Source organism: Pongo abelii, chromosome 6, assembly GCF_028885655.2.
Source record: "Pongo abelii isolate AG06213 chromosome 6, NHGRI_mPonAbe1-v2.0_pri, whole genome shotgun sequence".
In the NCBI taxonomy this organism is placed as follows: Eukaryota; Metazoa; Chordata; class Mammalia; order Primates; family Hominidae; genus Pongo; species Pongo abelii.
In genome coordinates, this window is record NC_071991.2 from 16202624 (window position 1) to 16222529 (window position 19906).

At 41.8% G+C, this 19906-nt stretch overlaps 1 long non-coding RNA gene across 1 annotated transcript in view; it reads right to left on the minus strand.

Moving 5' to 3' along the window:
- Positions 1–17646: 17646 nt before the first annotated feature.
- The window catches only part of LOC134761711 (uncharacterized), a 167682-nt gene continuing 165422 nt past the window's right edge, over positions 17647–19906 (minus strand). Inside the window, exon 6 of the long non-coding RNA XR_010140777.1 lies at positions 17647–18407. This is a non-coding gene — a long non-coding RNA (uncharacterized LOC134761711). The remainder of the gene's footprint in view (positions 18408–19906) is intronic.

The following is a 19906-nucleotide window of genomic DNA, read 5'->3' on the forward strand; positions in this document are numbered from 1 at the left end:
TCTGTCACCCAGACTGGAGTGAAGTGGCACAATTATAGCTCACTACAGCCTCCAACTCCTGGGCTCAGGTGATCCTCCCGCCTCAACCTCCTGAGTAGCTGGGGATACAGGTGTGCACTACCATGCCTGGCTAATAAATTTTTTTTTTTTTTTTTTTGTAAAGACAAGGATTTCTCTATGTTGCCCAGGCTGGTCCCAAACTCCTGGTGTCAAGCAATCTTCCTTCTTTGGCCTCCCAAACTACTGGGATTGCAGGCATGAGCCACCTCACCTGCTCTCAATTCAGGATATTACCAACGGTTTTCCATTTTCATCAGTATAAAAGCAGAAAAGTGGTATTTTAGTTATTTCATTATAACTTATATTTATTTCTTAGTGAGATTAAGCATGCTTATATGTCCTTTGGCTTATTCATGTTTTTTGTCCATTTTTAAAATTTTAATTTAATATTCATTTCTTAAACTTATGTATTATTATTATTATTTTTTTGAGAGCAAGTCTCTCTCTGTTGCCCAGGCTGGAGTGCAGTGGCAAAATCTCAGCTCACTGCAACCTCTGCCTCCAGGGTTCAAGCGATTCTCCTGCCTCAGCCTCCGAGTAGCTGGGATTACAGGCATGCGTCACCACATCTGGCTAATTTTGTATTTTTAATAGAGACAGGGTTTCACCATATTGTCCAGGCTGGCCTCGAACTCCTGATCTCAAGTGATCCACCCACCTCGAACTCCTGGTCTCAAGCAATCATTCTACCTCAGCCTCACAAAGTGTGGAGATTATGGCATGGGCCACTGCGCCCAGCCAAACTTCATATTTTTTAGATTTTTTTTTTTTTAGAGCACCTGTTATATGCCAGCATGGTTTCTGGGCACTAACCAAGTAGACAAGATTTCTGGTCTGGCTGGTCTGAGCTTGGGTACTGACATTTTTGCTTATCGTTTTGTAAAGGCTCACTGTCAATTTCAGAAATTCTTCCTTTGTTTATGATGTGCTACAATTTGTGGAGGGGGAAGAGATTGCATTACGAAGGCAGAGACACGTACGGTACGTCTTACAGATACAGTACACCCCATCTTTACAATATAAATAAATAACTGCCATAAGTGTGACAAAATCTTAAGTCTCACTAGGCGTAGAGGTGGCTTTTCCAAACTGGAAATGCAATCACGATTGAGTGTTAACGATGTTCTTGATTTTCCAGGAAGAATCAGACGCTGAGGCCCTGACGGCATCCTTGATCACAGCTGAAGCAGGATAGGAACAGCAGCTTCAAGGTAATATCACAATCTGGAATGCCCTCATTTACAGCAATTCTTTCTTTTTCTTCTATACTAATTAAACAACGCTGAGTGTTACGGCCTGACAATGAAATCTCAGGCCCAAATCCAAAAGTCAAAACTGAAGCAAGTTACCCAATGTGGCCTGATGATAGAGTCCTTTGGGTAGTAGATTGGAAATCAATAGTTTTCATCTGAGTATAGAGTGCTCTTATTCAAGGGGACAATTTGTATCTAATCCGTGCCAATGACTTAGCACTGAACATGCAGGGTGCTGAGACCTGATGTTGATAAATGACAGCAACGTTTCATTACCATCTGCGTCAGAGGAGACTGGGGTGGGCACCAATTCTACTGACTAGGACAGTTTCTGGCAGTTTGCCTGAAAAGGTGAAATTAAGCTGCTGTCCTGGAGACAGCTATAAACACTTCTTCCGTCTTTTCTGTCAGGTGTTTTCTCACAAGGCAACCACATCCACCATGAGAAATCAGGTCAGGATCTGAAAAACTATGTTCTCTGAGAAAAAAACAGAGCATGGTCCGTACGACCTGGAGGGAAAGGATATTAAGGAAAGTTCTCAAGGCTCACACCTGTAATCCCAGCACTTTGGGAGGTGGAGGCAGGAAGATCTTTAAGGCCAGGAGTTCGAGACCAACCTGGGCAACATAGAGAGACACCCCCCCCCCATCTCTACAAAAAAATTAGCCAGGTATAGTGGTGCATGCCTATAATCCCAGCTACTTGGGAGGCTGAGGTGGGAGAATTGCTTGAGCCCAGGAGTTCGAGGCTGCAGTGAGCTATGATTGCACCACTGCACTCCAGCCTGAGCAACAGAGCAAGACTCCGTCTTTAAAACATATGTAATAATATATAAATTAATTAATTTAAGGAAAGGGAATCTTTCCACAACACACACACACACACACACATACATACACACACTCACACACACCCTGAATCACCTTTGAAATGGCCTTCTTTAACCTGAAAATATCCTTAGAGAAGTGATCCTTTAGCTGTTTGTTTATTATAAGGTAACATCTTAAAAGAAATAATCTCCATCTGACTTTTGCTGCCTCAAAGGGCCAAACTGACTTTTGTGACAAGTCCATGTGATTTGTATATTGGACATTTGGGGATATGGAATACGATGTTGAAACCAACAGTGTTTGCTTTTCTCACAGAGTCATAAGTAAGCATTCTTAGCCCAGAATTATGTTAACGAGGCAGGTGGATCACCTGAGGTCAGGAGTTCGAGACCAGCCTGGCCAACATGGCGAAACACCATCGCTAAGAAAAATACAAAAATTACCCAGGCATGGTGCCAGGCACCTGTAATTCCAGCTACTCGGGACACTGAGGCAGGAGAATCGCTTGAACCTGGGGGGTGGAGATTGCGATGAGCCGTGTTCACACCACTGTACTCCAGCCTGGGTGACAGAGTGAGATGCCGTCTCAAAAAAAAAAAAAGTCTGTTCATTGGAAAACACTATAGAACACAAATGAGATGTTACAACAGACTAGTGACCCCCAAATGTTTTCTCCGTGTGACCTTCTCAGGTTTATGACGCATTCTTCTGATTTTAAATTTAATAACAGATATTGTTTATTTAGCTTATGCTATGTAAATTTATAATGTATGTATTTTGCTTATACTATGCATCTATAAGTTATATATTTTGTTTATAATATGAAAGTTATTTATAGATAAACATATAGACACTATATATGTATATTATATATGGCTTATATTATTTTAATTATTATATTATATTATATAATAAGCTATATGTAATGCCCAATTATATATTTGAAAATTCCTAATGATATGTTAAGTCATATATGTATACCATGTATATTTTATATGTATGCATTGTTTGTAATCCTTAATCTTCACAAGAACCACAAAATATGCATTATTATACTCATTTTTGTAAATTAAAAAATTGAATTTCAGCAAGGATTGTTAGCTTGTTAAATGTCACACAGCTGATATGTAACCCAACTTTGATTGAAATACCTATCATTCTTCCTCAATCTCAATGCTAATATTAATCACAATGATAATGCCACTATGTTCTAGGCACTGTTCCAAGTACTATATATATATATATTCATTTTACCTTCATGAGATCGGTATTATCACCTTTTTATAGGTGAGAAAACTGAGACACAGAAAGGTTAAGCAAATTGCTGGAAGTCACGTATTTAATAAGGGTGGAAATGGTATTTAGACCTATGATGTTTAACTACAAAGACCAGAGATCATTCTATTACATCTTTAGGATTTATTTCCTTTCTTTCTTTTTTTTTTCGAGATGGAGTCTCACTTTGTCACCCAGGCTGGAGTGCAGTGGCGCAATCTCAGCTCACTGCAACCTCTGCCCCCCGGGGTTCAAGCAATTCTTCTGCCTCAGCCTCCTGAGTAGCTGGAATTACAGGCGCCTGCCACCACGCCCAGCTAATTTTTGTATTTTTAGTAGAGACAGGGTTTCACCATCTGGGCCGGGCTGGGGATCTATTTCTTAATGTAGAATTTAAGGGTGGAAGGAAGTCACATTGAACCTTTTATGAACATTGCCAAGTTGCTTTCTTAGCAGATTATTCATATTTCCTCACCTGCCAGCAAGGTACATGAATGCCCATTTCAGCACACTCCTACTAAACACTTATTTTCTCAAAAAAGAAAAAAAAAAAACACCCAAACATCTTAGCTACTTTGGAAGGTACAGCATGTTATATTGTTAATGTTTAGTGACTTTGCAAGTTTGTCACATATTTTAGTAGATATTTATAATCCCTCCCTAGAATATAGTTCTCCTCCCTTAGGACAGTCGTCTTGAGTGATCATTTGATCACCCGGAGGACTGGAGTCGTTGAGAGCTGTGGCATCTCCCTCATCTGGTCCTGTTGACCCTGGAAGCTTCCAGCTTCCTTGCTGACTCCAAATATCCCTGACAAAATACCCATGCCTCATTCTAGATCCACATTGAGTTCATCCATGACCATTTTCCCAGGTTGGTCTTGTCTTAGTGAATGTATTTGATCCTGAAGGAAGAAAAGAAAAAATCTTTCTTGGGGTCCAGGAACCAAATTGCCATCTCTTTCCTCCATCTCTGTAGGCTGTTTGTTGTTGTTGCTGTTCCTTTCTTGTGTGACTCACTAAAAGAAGAAGAAAAGAAGAAGGAGGAGAAGGAGGAGGAGAAGTAGAGGAGGAGGAGAAGGAAAAAGAGAAGGAGGGGGAGGAGGAGGAGACAGGAGGAGGAGAAAGAGATGAAGAAGAGGAGGAGGAAGGGAAGAAGAAGAAAAAGGAGGGAAGAAGAAGAGAAGGAGGATGAGAAAAGAAAGAAGAGAAGTTGAACAGGAGGAGGAAAAGGAGAAGAAGGAAGGAGAAGAAGGAGGAGGAGGAAGAGGATAGGAGGAGGAGGAGAAGGAGGAGGAGGAAGAGGATAGGAGGAGGAGGAGAAGAAGGAGGAGGTGGGAGGAGGAGAAGGAGGAGGAGGAGGGAGGAGGAGGATGGGAAGAGGAGAAAGAGGAGAAGAAGAAGAAAAAGGAGAAGGAGGAGGAGGAAGAAGAAGAGAAAAAGAAGAAAGCCATTCCTTTGGCTTTGGAAATGACACTCAAGTGCCAGGTTCTACAAGCATTTCTTTGATGAAGGAGCCAATGAGACTCACAGCATTCTCCAGAAAGAGGCAGCATAGAGCAGTTATGACCATAGTTTTGGAACCAGCCAGCCCTCGGTTTGAATCCTGACTCAACCACTCATAACTGGGGTAATGTAAGGAGATATTTATAACGTAAGAAGAATTTAGCACAGGGCTGGCACATAGTATGTGCTCAACCAATTCTAGCTATGATCATTATTACCATTAGATTTAGGAGATTTACATTAGGGGTATATGGGAAGAAATAGAGAAGAGAAATGTTGAGAGGAAAGGGGAGAAAGAGTAGTTCAGTAGTTCCTTAGGAAAAATAATGTCCCAACTTTACAATTTTTCCAGGAAGCAAAATCCCCCCATCTCTAAATTTAGTCATTTAGGCTGTTAGCCATGTCCTCCTCCTTCTGATTATAATTTACAACCAAATGATGTGGCTTCTGTTTTTGAACAAATGGTGCAATGGACAGAAACCTCGAATATCCCCTTGACTAAACAATTGGGCTTTAGCCACTCAAACAATTGGGCTTTAGCTTATCTACTGAGTCAGAAGGCAGTCAGAAGATGTCAGACTCAGTCGTTACAATGGGCAAAGACATCACTAAGGGGTCAGAGATTGGAAAAGTTGAACCGTATCTCCTGGTAAGATTTTTGTGAGAACTTCATTTTCTAAACCTGCCTCTCCATATCCCAAAGATTTATACAGATGATTTAATGGTTTGATGTGAAGCTGAATATGCCTGTGGCTTCAGAAATGTCAAAAATATTGCTTGAAAATGAATTTCAGGCTGCCAACTTCATGGTCTACATGGAGTCATAGAAACTGTTTGGTTAATTCTTGCCATCATATTATTTCCATAAGCTCCCTACTCCACTTCCCATATACAAACAAAATAGCTGAACCCTTCTTTACATACACACACATTTATTTATTCAATGATCATCTGGATTGGCAACCTCAATCAGCTTAGTCGTACAACTAACTGGTCAACACAGTGATAAAGCTTGGCTTCCTCCACCTCTGCCCCTCTCACATCTGCTTCTTCTAGCCCATCCTCACTGCTCTTGTAGTTTTGTGAAATCTTGTGTAGTTTTGCATGCTATTTTTTCTTATTTTTCCCGAAAGTATCCTCCTGCCAAAGCTATTTTTCTAAAGTGCAAATAGTCACATAGCATTTTCCCACTTATGCGAATTCTAAGGCTCCCAAACATCCATGGTAGTGCTGCCAATAGGCAATGATGATGGGAATGTTCTATATCCGAGTTATTCAATATGGTAGCCACCAGCCACATGTGGCTATTGAGATGTCAAGACTGGTTGGCTAGAATTTAAAACGGAATTTTTAAAAATTTTAATTAATTTTAATTTAAATAGCCATATGTGGCTAAGGTGGTCCATATTGGATGCTGCAGATCTGTGGGATAAAGTCCAAGTTAAGTACGGCACAGGGATGCCATACTAATGGAAAATGACGGAGAGCCTCCAAGATTTAGTTCCTGACTGCCTTTTTAGTCTCAGCTACCACTCTTCTCTGCCTTGTATTTTTGCCAGCAATGCATATACCTTGCAGCTCTTCCAACATGCTTTTCCAGGCAGTGCTATGATGTCTTTGTACAACCCATTCCTTTGGCCTTGAATATCCGCCTCTCCTGACTTTGTAAAACTGACATATCCTGTAGGGTCCTTTAAAATAGACATGGGAAAGAAATCAGTCTATCAAAAAGACCTGCACTTCTATATTTATCATGGCGCTATTCAAAACAGCAAAGATAAGGAATCAACCTACGTGTCCATCAAGGGAGGACTGGATGAAGAAAACGTGGCAGATATCTACCATGGAATACTACTTAGCCATAAAAAAGAATGAAATTATGTCTTTTGCAGCAACATGGATGGAACTGGAGGCCATTATCTTAAGTGAAATAACTCAGAAATGGAAAGTCAAATCCAACATATTCCCACTTATAAATGAGAGCTGAACAATGGAGGTGGGAGGCTGGGAGGAGGGTGAGTGTCGAAAAATTACCTATTAGGTACGACGTTCAATATTTGGATGACAGGCACACTGAACACCCAGACTTTACCACTACGTGATATTTGCATGGAAGAAACCTGCACTTGTACCCACTAAATATATAAATTAAAAAAAAAACAAATAAATAAATAAATAAAATGGACCTGAGACTTATCCCTCCAGAGAATCTTTCTTATCTAACCCAGAAAATCAATTTCTTTCTTTTGATTATTTTTCCTCTGTAGGTGGTTTTACTATTGCACTGAAAACATTAAATTACAACTACTTACCAAACTGTCATTTTCTTAAGAACAAATTCATGACTTCAGTTGTTTGTTTTTCTAGCATCTGCCACATTACCCAGGATAGACTGGTCACTTAATAAATGTATGTTCAATTAGATGTCACTGAGTTATTTCATTGACCTGACACAGAAAAAAAATTATTATTTAACTGATTTTTTTCTAGTTCAGTGAATATCCTTAGACTCAGTTTTAAGTACAGCACCAAGAAATCTCATTTCCTTAGCAATAGAAAAAGAGTTGGGGATAGAGTGAGATTACTGAATAGAAAATTGGCCACAAATGTCAAATATCCGGTTTCACCTGTTCATTCAGCCCAGTTTGAGAATCAAAACACATTAAAAGCACAAAGCCTGTTTTCAAAAAATACTTTGTTTATTGTAAAATTGTTTCTCCTACAACCTCTTACCAGATTTTGGTTGCATTTGAAATATATATAGTGCCGGTGTTTTCAGGAAACATATATAAATTAGATCTGTCCTTTGCACGGTTTAAAATATTATAGTTATTTCTCCAGGTGGAGGGAATCAATTTTTCTTTGAGTAAATTCATTTCTTTCACAGATGTCCATACAATTAATAGACTCCATGTGGGTATCTATGAATCTAACCTGGAAAACACCGTGAATTGCTCTCTCATTTTTCCCTGGCTGCTCTTAAATCTAACACGTAATACTAGCCAGCAGAGTTCAGATGCACACCTAGGCTTTTTCATAGGGAACTAAAATAATATTGGGTTCTCAAATCCAAAGGATCTAGCAGTCTCTGAAAGGCAGGAGTCAAAAGTCAGACATGAGATTGAAGCCTCACATCTGTACAGCATTTCACAATTTGCCAAGCACATTTAACCCTATTATCTCATTGGATTGTTACAAGAAGCTTTTGAAATAAACAGCAAAACCCATTATCTGCTTTAATAAGAAAGAAAGAAAGAAAGAAAGGAAGAGAGAAAGAGAAAGAAAGAAAGAAAGAGAAAGAGAAAGAGAAAGAAAGAAAGAAAGAGAGAGAGAGAAAGAGAAAGAGGGAGGGAAGGAGGGAGGGAGGAAGGAAGGAAGGAAGGAAGGAACTGATGGCTCTGTGGCTGATCTGACATGTTCAAGTTCTTACAGCCAGCATGGCAGGGATGGAAATCTTCTTCAGCCTGGCCAGAAGTCCAGAGCTATTTTCCCTACTCACTCTGCTGCTCAGATTATGGGTTGGCCATATCCCCTCTGGGACCGGGATCTTGCAGCCAACCATCCAAGTCTTCCCAAAATTGCAGTCTCAAAGTAAAAGTGTGTTCTCACCATGCCGTCCCGCTATTTTCTTTCTGGAATGTTGCTTCCAGTAAATGAGGGGGAAAATTGCCAGTGACAGCTTGATAAGTACCCCCAGCCATGGTCGACAGAGGTTACCTTCAGCCACTAGGTGGGAAGTGGTCTCCATGGAAACCCAGAAGCAGAGCTATTTCTCAAACACTTTCCAGCAGCAAGAGCTCAATTATAAACTTTGTCAAGAGTTTGAATGTGCTAAAGGTTGAATCAGACTGGAGTCATACCTCTGAATAGGGGAAAAGGACTCCAAATAATCAAGAGATATATTTCTAAAATTTGTCTTTGGGTCACTGATGTGTGTGTGCCTGTGTGTGTGTGTGTGTACATCATATTGTATATTCTTTTAATCCAATTTGGTACAACAATATCTCTATTTCATTGTCTCCTGGATTCAGGATTTTGGTAATACCCTAAAGGTGAAGGCATGTTATCATGAGGGTATTAGAAACATTCTTTAACCAAATCTTGTATGGAGTCCAAATGGGACCTACTTCATAATAAACGTGACTTTGTCTCAAATGTTCATACAGGGTTGACTAGTGTTTTACATCAATGGATCAGTGAGTCTTACAAAACATTCCAGGGAAGTACTGTACTTTTTTTGCCAGATGCATTTCATAAGCAAGAAAATAAAAGTATCTCTATTTTCCACTAAGAACCTGGAATGAAAAGGGAAACATCTGATCAATCACTTATTCAGTCCTTCCCCAAATACCAATAGCTTGCCCTACAAATATGAATTTCCCACTACATCTCTGGGGACCTCATGTTCCTTATGAGGGGCCTGCTATAGACTGTCCTCCAGATCAAAGACTCTTTTAATTTGTATTTTGCGTCACACAAAATAAATAGTAGACCATTGGCTAAATGTTTCCACTTGAATTCAGATGCCTTGGCAGAATGTAAATATAGAACAACACATGGTTTGGCTGTGTCCCCACCCAAATCTCATCTTGAATTGTAGCTTCCATTATCCCTGTGTGCAGTGGGAGGAACCCAGTGTGAGATAATTGAATCGTGGGGTCAGGTTTTGCCTATGCTGTTCTCATGATAGTGCATAAGTCTCATGATATCTGATGGTTTCATAAAGGGCAGTTCCTCTGCACATACTCTCCTGCCTGCTGCCATGTAAGACATGGCTTTGCTCCTCTTTCATCTTCTGCCACGATTGTGAGGCCTCCCCAGCCATGTGGAACTGTGAGTCCATTAAACCTCTTTTTCTTTATAAATTACCAGTCTCAGGTATTTCCTCATAGCCATATGAAAATGGACTAATACAATAAGTAAAGGTAAAATATAAAGTAGAACAAACTCTTAGTCATCCATAGGACAATTATCTACAACTTGTGTTCAGTACCAAGCAGGTAACCTCCCTTTTTTCTGCTTCTAGATTGCTCACTTAAACCATGAGTTGTTGTGAGTCTAAGCAAATGATACAATTTCAATTACAAAAAAACCATTGTGAGAGGTTGTATCAGTTATTTATTGCTGTGTAACAAATAACCCCAAGTCTAATTGCCTAAAATTTATAATTTCTCATGGTTTTGGGTTCAGCTGGATGTTTCCTCCACTCCATGCCCTACTGGCTGGGGTCATGTATTCAGCTGCATTCAGCAGGGAGTTTGACTGGGGTTAGGACATTCATGCTGATGTATGTCACTCACATGCCTGGGAGCACATGTGGTGTAGCCTGAATGGCTGGTGGTTGGTGGGTCCCCTCTCCCCACCAAGGTACCTAGATTCTCAAACAAGGGTTCAAGGGAATAAAAGCTAAAGATACTAGAACTTTTAATGACTAGGTCTAGAATTGGTACAACGTTATTTCCATTGAGTTATTTTTTTAAATTATTTTTTGAGACAGGGTCTGGCTCTGTCACCCAGGCTGGAGTGCAGTGGTGCAATCATGACTCACTGCAGTCTTAAATTCCCAGGCTCAAGTGATCCTCCTCCCTCAGCTTCCTGAGTAGCTGGGACTCCAGGTGCATGCTACCATACTGAGCTAACGTTTTGATTTTTTGTAGAGACAGAGTTTCCCCATGTTGCCCAGGCTTGTCTCAAATGCCTGGGCTCAAGTCATCCTCCCGCCTCAGCCTCCCAAAGTGTTGGGATCACAGGCATGAACCACAACACCCAGCCTGTACTGCCTTCTGTTGATCACAGAGAGTTAAAGTCCAGGCAAGATTCAAGGCAAGGAGAGGGAGAGTCTACCTCTTAATGGGAAGAGTTGCGTATGCACACAGGGATGTCAGAATTGGACATCGAGAGAGTTATTTGTGGTCATCTTTGGAGATAACCTACTGGTCTTCCCTATAGCCACAACAATTTATGTGCCCCCATATGCGAATTTTACCCTTCCACCCAAAAGACACTCAGTTTCAACCAAACAGTGCCTCAATCTCAGGCCCAAAAGCCAGGATTTAAACCAAGTTTGGATGTGGCTGGATATGGATGGAGCTACTCAGATATGGTTCCTCTTGATCTGGAAACTTGGAAACCAAAACAACAGCAACTATCCAAACTATCAGCTCCCCCTACCCAACAAATACACTTAACATACTTGGTGAAATAAGATACCCGTGTTGAAAAAGTGTCTGTCATCAGTTTCCCTAACTGTGGGGGCAGGAAACATTCCTTGATTAGGGCTCAGTTCTGCACTCTGGGAGTGATTCCCTAATCCATAGTTCTCTGCTATAGGTTTTGCACTCAGAGCCCTTGGGTCTGCCCTAGAAATCAATCTTCTTCTTGCATAACAAAGAGCCAATGCTTACAGCCGAGTAGCTTTCTCAGCCTGCTTTCTGCCAATATGTTGTCATTTTGAATCTTTCATTTCAGTTCAAGTGTAATTGCCCAACAGGTTCTTCTTGCCTGCTGCACAGATAGAGCCAATTTACTGAAAAAGTGGTATTGCAGTAGAGAAAGAGTTTTATAAATGCAGAGCTAGCCAAGCTAAAGGATGGGAGATTATTGCTCAAATAAACCTCCCCAAGAACTCAGAGGCTAGAGTTTCTGTGGATAATTTGGCAGACAGGGGGTGAAGGAATGGGTGCTACTGATTGGTTGGGGATGATATCATAAGGTTGTGGAAAACAATCCTTATGCACTGAGTCTGCTTCTGAGTGGGGCCCACAGAACTCACTGAGTCATGAGTCACAGATCTGGGTGGAGTTACTTGGTCACCACAATGCAGAAGTTTGAAAAACATCTCAAAAGACCAATCTTGGCTTCTATGATAGTGATACTATCTACAGCAGCAATGGGAAAGTTACAAATCTTGTGACTTCTGGTACAGCAAATGATTATAGAAAGACAAGCTTTGCCTACATTTTCAGAATTCAGACCACCTCCTACAATCCTACTTTTGTGGGTTTTTATTAGTCGTACAAAGGCAGTTTTGGCCCCAAGCAAAAAAGAGGTTAGTTTTAGGGAGGGACTACTATTATCCTTGCTTCAAAGTTAAACTATCAACTAAATTCCCCCCATGGTTAGCTTGGCCTACATCCAGGAATGAGTGAGGACAGCTAGCCCGTGAGGCTAGAAGTGAGATGGAACCAGCCATGCTAGACTTCTCTCTCTGTCATAATCTTTGCAAAGGTGGTTTCACAAGCAAGGGTTGTTTTGCTTGTACAATTGTTTTAAAACTTTGTGGGTTTCCTATGAATCTTAAGGAGTTCAATCCCTACCCCCAAAGCCACATTCATAATTCCCTCTAAAACATGCTTCTCTCTACTTGAGATCTGTCAGGGTGATGCGGGACACATCTTTAAGATTCTTGGACGGTCTATCGTCTAGCTTTGAGAGTCTACTACCACCACTTAAATCTTTCAAAGGTCTTAAAAAGAGGTCTTGCAACCCAGATTCAAGACGAACATACTGACACTTGTGTGGGATGGGTGTTGTAATGGTTAATATTGGGTGTCAACTTGATTAGACTGAAGGATGCCTAGATAGGTGGTACAGCATTGTTCCTGGGCATGTCTGTGAAGGTGTTGCAAAAGGAGATTGATATTTGAGTCAGTGGACTTGGAGAGGAAGACCCACCTTCAACGTGGGTGGGCACCATCCAACTGGCTGCCAGCATGGCTAGAACAAAACAGATAGAAGAAGGTGGGATAATCTGGCTTGCTGAGTCTTCTGGCTTCCGTCTTTCTCTCATGCTGGAAGCTTCCTGCCCTTGGACATCAGCCTCCAGGTTCTTCGGTATTTGGACCCTTGGACTTATACCAGTGGATTGCCGGGGGCTCTTGGGCCTTTGGCCACAGACTGAAGGCTGCACTGTCGGCTTCCCTATTTTTGAGGCTTTTGGACTTGGACTGAGCCACTACTGCCTTCCTACCTCCTCAGCTTGCAGATAACCTATTGCAAGACTTTACCTTGTGATTAGATGAGTGAATTCTCCTTAATAAAGTCCCTTTCATATATACATATAGCCTATTAGTTCTGTCCCTCTGGAGAACGCTGACTAATACAGGTGCTATGATGCTCATGGATGAGAGGCATTACTGGTGGCTATCTTTGGAAACAGTGTACCAAAGAGTTGAAAGGGACCTTAAAGATCATATGATTGTGCTCATTTTGGACCAAAATTACCCCATTTTATTTATTTATTTATTTTTTGAGATAGACTCCTGCTCTTTTGCCCAGGCTGGAGTACAGTGGTATGACCTTGGTTCACTGCAACCTCCACTTCTTGGGTTCAAATGATTCTTGTGTCTCAGCCTCCGGAGCTGGGATTACAGGTGTGCACCACCACACCTGGCTAATTTTTGTATTTTTAGTAGAGGTGGGGTTTCGCCACATTGGCCAGGCTGGTCTTGAACTGCTGGCCTGCCTCAGCCTCCCAAAGTGCTGGGATTACAGGCATGGGCCACCGCACCTGGCCCAAGCCCATTGTAGAGATTAAAAACTCAAGGCTTAAAGAGAAGAAAGGAGTTGACTACAGTAACAAAGCAAGAAAGATAAATCTTGTCTTGTATGTAGGTTCGGAGTGCTTTCTACCATATTTCCCTTCATGCTCAGTTGAAAAGAAAAACTGCTTTAAAACTCATTATTAGGCATATCAAAGATAAACTATCTTTGATGTATCTTTTTAAAAAATTCATAACATTGCCATCTTCCTTTAATATGCAGAATAGAGTTGACTGTATCAGAAAGATATAAAACCAGAGAACAGCAAGCAACACGAAGCAGGAAACCAACGTCCCGATTCTTGTATTTTTAGTGCATCTGGAGGAAAAAGAAAATGTCATTTATAGGGAGGTTATAAGGATGCTACTTTTCATTCATTCTTCATCCATTCATATCACACACTTTTTAAACACCTTCTATGAGTCAGACTATATTCTTCACATGGGATATTGGGCCTTTGATAGACTCTTAAAGGGTTGCCGGCAGTTGATAGTTGGAAATATAAACATATAGTGAGAACAGAGCAAGCAACTTTACCTGGAGACGCTGAACAATATCTTGCAGAAGAAGGAGCAGAAATTCAACAGGGGTCAGTGCTTGCAAGGAGACCTGGGAGAATAGGCTGCCTGCAGTTGGAGGTGATTAGAATGGAGTGTGAATGGTGGGCAGTGGTGGGAAGGGAGATGCTGGGGAGGTTGGAAACTTCAAGCAGCACTTTGAGTTGAAGGAGGAAGCTGCAGAGTCAGTAGCTTCATAAGCAGAAGTAGAAAGAAGGCAACATAGCAGTTTCTGTGCCAACCTCAAATTAGAATTTCTTTCACCCTGGATTAGAATTTAGAGTTTCTAATTTATTGGTCAACATAATGTCCAGTCAACCAAGTTTCCTTTTGTCTTTTTCTTTTTCTTTTTTAAGATGGAGTCTTGCTCTGTCACCCTCGCTGGAGTGCAGTCGTGCAATCTCAGCTCACTGCAACTTCTGCCTCCCAGGTTCAAGCGGTTCTCCTGCCTCAATCACTGAGTAACTGGGACTACAGGCATGCACCAGCATGCCCGGCTAATTTTTGTATTTTTAGTAGAGGTGGCGTTTCACCACATTGGCCAAGCTAGTCTCGAACTCCTGACCTCAGATGATCTGCCCGTCTCGGCCTCCCGAAGTGCTGGGATTACAGGCGTGAGCCACCGCACCCGGCTTCTTTTGTCTTTTTTTTTGTTTGGTCATTGATGTTCCCTATGATAACACAACTTCATCATGGGAACCATGGCCAGAGATATTTGAGGGAGGCAGCTGGCAGAAAGACACACGGTCATAATATGAGCTAATCTTAGAAAAGACACATGAGTGCTAAGAAAGAGACCATGCTGAGTGCACCTACATTTTCCATTTGGGTCACGCCTTTCACCTCCCTGCTCCCCCGCTACCCCCCCCTCCAAAAAAAAGCATTTAGAATTTCCTTTTAAATCATTTATCCCTGCCTCAGGACCACTGCCATGAGACAGTTGGAACAGAAGTTGTAGAACATGCTTTAAGCAAAGTGAGTATACATTATTTGAAAACATCATTCATTTTTAGAACCTGCAGCATTTCACCAAAATGAACATTAGGGATCGTTTAGCTGAAAAATCTGTTGCAAGATAAAAAAACAAAAAACAAAAAGGCCTCATTGTTCTGTGCCCAGATAAACCTGGGCAGGGTGACTTTGATCAGATTTGTTTTCAACCACCAAAGGCTGGCTGCCTGTTTAACCTCAACCGTGGCTCAAAACAAGGCTGGGGCCAGACCAGTCATATTCTCAAAGAGGCAATCAAGCTGCCTAGCAAAGACAACAGAGGCAGCAAGAGGGCATGGTGCCACGAAATAAATTAGAATGAACATCCCATTTTTGTCTCCGTGGCAGTCAGCCCATTCCATTCTTTGCATGCTATTTTCATATGTTAACAGCAGTTTGAGAGCTGAATAGGAAGGGAGGAAGAATAGTTTAATGAAATGAGAGGGGAAGAGAGAGAGGGGGAGAGAGAGGGGGGAGAGAGAGAGAGAGAGAGAGAGAGAGAGAGAGAGAGAAAGAGAGAAACAATTGTCAACTATTAATCCAGACCTGGTAAAACCTGGTTGTGTCTATTGCAACCAAATGTAACTGGAAATTGTTTCAGGGGCTTACACTGAAATGATGGTATTTTCCTCACTCATCTCGACCCTCTCTGCCTCTCTCTTCAACCTGGCTTCCACGACTTTTGCAAGCTTTTAGTAAAGACATTGACATTCCCCTGGGTCTTCTCCAGGGATCTATCCAGTTGGGATTATGGAACCCTGATCTGGTGCTTAGAACTCTTTCTGGTGGAGGAAGGAGAGACTGTCACTTCTCATCCTTCTTTCTCCCTAGGGCTCAGCGGTCCTCCCACTCACACATCCCTCTGGTTTCCCGCACTCATGAAGCACTGCAGAGAGCATGATACCTCATGATGGGCTGGGTGCCAAGCCCTGAGATCGCATGAGAAAATGGCCAGTTTCAGTGGCAGATTTTGTCCATTAAAACCTATTACTAGTTTCCTCCCAGAGCCCAGCTGGTTCCATTATAGAAAATTGGAGTAAAATGATGTCAGGTTTGTGCCATAAAAATGAATAGGAATCTTGCTTTTCATTATTTTAAATTGCAGATTGTTGCACTGATAGGTATTTATTTTTGTCATTTCTCTCTGGCCCTGGTTGAGGGTCTGACCCCTGAATAATGAATAAACAGAAAGACACATGTTGGCACTTGAGCCTTGCCTGTGTCACCCTGGCTTTTCCTTCCCATTTGTGACAAATTCAAAAGATGCAACACTCTTAAATGGGTTTGTAATCTGTACTCTTTTAAACTGTCACGCAATCTCTATCTCAGAAAACAGGCTATTGAAACTATGGAGGAAATATTTCACAGAGACTTCAACATTGCAAACTTGATTTCAGGATTAGAGGTGGTCCTTTGGTAGCTTTAGAACTAAAATAAGAACTTGGAGTAATTGTTGCTTATTGAGATAAAGGAGGCTCATTTGGAAATGCCAAATGCACTTTAGCAACCTTAAACATGATGACTTCTTTTGTTTGGGAATAATCGAGTTTTTTAGATGTTTCTTTTAGACCCGGGATTTTAACACGGTGAAACTCACGAGTGGACAAAAAGGGAGAGCAACAGTGACTATAATAGTAATGAGTGTGGGTGCGGTTTTGTCTTTTAATGTTACCAAGATTTTTTTATCTTGTTGATTTAGCACTTAAGTGGCTACTTAAAGTAGAAGGACTAAAAATATAATAAGTCCTGGAACTATTAGACATATGAGAAGCAGCTGAAGTACTACAGAGATAAGAGAACTTATACCCCAGGGCAGCCTTGATTTTCACAAAAATGTACAACTCACAAAGGCCTCGAGCAAAGCCTATCAAACAAACAGCAATTGCTTGTCTTTAAAAAATTTTTAAACACCATTGTTTTAGTTTAGTTTGTTTTGTTTTGTTTGAGACAGGGTCTCACTCTGTTGCCCAGGCTGGAGTGCAGTGATGTGGTCACAGCTCACTGCAGCCTCAACCTCCCAGCCTTAAGCAATTCTCCCACCTCAGCCTCCTCAGTAGCTGGGATGACAGATGCGCACCATCATACCATGCTAATTTTTAAATTTTTAATTTTTTGCAGAGACGAGATCTTGCCATGTTGCCCAGGCTGGCCTGGAACTCTTGGCCTCAATTGGTCCTCCTGCCTCAGCCTCCCAAAGTGCTGTGATTATAGGCGTGAGCCAGCATGCCTAGCCTAAATACTATTGTTTTCATAGATGCATAAAATGTCCAGGCACATATTTTTTTTCTTAGTTTACTAATTAAAAAATGCACCTAGTAGATCTCAGGGAAGACGGTAGCATGAGGAGCAATCCCACAAATGTCTTCCACTCAGTCCCATTCTTCCAGATGAGTCAGAGTCCACTCTTATTAGCAATGGCCACAAGAACTGCAGAACCTGGGCTGCCCCTGAAACCGTGCCTTTTTTTTTTTAGACGGAGTCTCACTCTGTCACCCAGGCTGGAGTGCAGTGGCACCGTGTCGGCTCACTGCAACCTCCGTCTCCCGGGTTCAAGCAATTCTCCTGCTTCAGCCTCCCTAGTAGCTGGGATTACAGGCACCCACCACCACTCCTGGCTAATTTTTATATTTTTACTAGAAACGGGGTTTCACCATGTTGGCCAAGCTGGTCTCGGACTCCTGACCTCAGGTGATCCGCCCACCTTGGCCTCCCAAAGTGCTGGGATTACAGGCATGAGCCACCGTGCCTGGCCAAAATCGTGTGGTCTTTATATTCAGCCCTGTGGCCAATGGTTAAAAGCCTGGGCTTCAAAGAGATGGAGAATAAGGGTGGGGGACAGGGCATGATCCTTCCACTGTCAAATTTGAATGTGAGAAATAGAGAAATAGCAACAATCTCTCATTCCCCTCAAATCAAAGTAAATCCTATCCAGAGCTCTCTCCTGGTATGTTGAGAAATTCGAACTTGGTCATTATTGGAACTCCCTACCCCTAAATTCATGACTGTGTGAGAGAAACTTGGGGTTTCATGAAGACTCGAATCTTTAAAAAGGCTTCCAAAATGTATGTCTGTGCTGGTTATCCATGATATGAACTTTTTTTTTCCTAAGTAGAAAGTCCTTTGCATAATTGCATGTTCACCATTGTGTGTCATAGTTGAAATGAGTTCCTTCTTGAGACTAGAAGTTCCCCACACTCAGGTGTCATGACCTTGCTGTGACTCAAGATCATTCATCTCTGAGATCCACCAACTTGCCAGGGAGTTGAACAGCAGTTAGCCTTGTTCTCTTCCCAGTCTTGGAGAAGCTCTGCCTTTCTCTTGTTGGCCAATTGTGTCTTCCTTTCCAACATCTTTCCTCCATTCTTTTTCTTCTGAGAAGATCTCCTGCCAATAGCCTTTGAAAACACAAACAAAACATTGATGTCCTGACCCCACCCCTTTGTGAAAGGAGGAGCTGAAACTTGACAGCTCTAAAGCATCGTCTTAAATCTGGGTTTCTTTTATTTGTTTATTTATTTATTTTTGAGATGGAGTCTCGCTTTGTTGCCCAGGCTGGAGTGCAGTGGCGTGATCTTGGCTCACTGCAATCTCCACTTCCCAGATTCAAGGGCTTCTCCTGCCTCAGCCTCCCAAGTAGCTGGGATTACACGTGTGCGCCACCACACCCTGCTACTTTTTGTATTTTTAGTAGAGACAGGGTTTCACCATGTTAGTCAGGTTGGTCTCGAACTCCTGACCTCAAACAATCCACCTGCCTCGGCCTCCCAAAGTACTGGGATTACAGGCATGAGTCACTGTGTCCGGCCTTAAATCTGGACTTAAATTTTCACACCATCATTTACTACCTCTGGGACTTCGGAAAAGTTAAATAAGCTCTTTGTGCCTCAATTTTTTTTTTTTTAGTGGTACAATTTCAGGCCAATATTATAAGATTACTGTGACAATTAAATGAAAGAAAAAAAGGCATGTACATTTCTTAGCTCAGTGCACACAAAACACTCATAAAAGACCAACCATCAAGATGGAATTGTGGGCTGGGCACAGTAGCTCACGTCTGTAATAACAGTACTTTGGGAGGCCGAGGCATGTGGATCACCTGAGGTCAGGAGTTCGAGACCAGCCTGGCCAACATGGTGAAACCCCATCTCTACTAAAAAATACACAAATTAGCCAGGCATGATGGTGTGTGCCTGTAACCCCAGCTACTACGGAGGCTGAGGCACAAGAATCACTTTAACCCTGGAGGCAGAGGCTACAGTGGGCCGAGATGGCGCTACTGCACTCCAGCCTGGGTGACAGAGCAAGATTCTGTCTCAAAAAGGAAAAAAAAAAGGTGGAATTGTGGCTTACCTATTCATTAGGCTTCAGATCTTGGTTGCAGTAGTCCTCCTGAATAAACTGTATTTCTAAAACTAGGTGGTGATTTCTACCAGAAGGTGCCAATAACAAGATACAGGCTCTCATAAAAAAGAATGAGATCATGTCCTTTGCAGCAACACGGATGGAGCTGGAGGTCATTATCCTGAGCAAACTAACGCAGGAACAGAAAACCAAATACCTCATGTTCTCACTTAAAAGTGGGAGTTAAACACTGGGTACACATGGACACAAAGAAGGGAATAACAGACACTGGGGCCTTCTTGAGGGTGGAGAATGAGAGGTGGGAGAGAATTGAAAAACTACTTATTAGCGACCATGCTTATTACCTGGGTGACAAAATAATCTGAACACCAAACCTCCATGATAGGCAATTTACCTATATAACAAGCTTGCATATGGACCTCTGACCCCAAAGTTAAAAAAAAACAAAAAACAGATGCAGACTCCAAAAAATAAGAAATAAGATGCCTCTCTGTGACTTGTTCTCCAGCCAGAGCTCAAATAAGACAAGCCA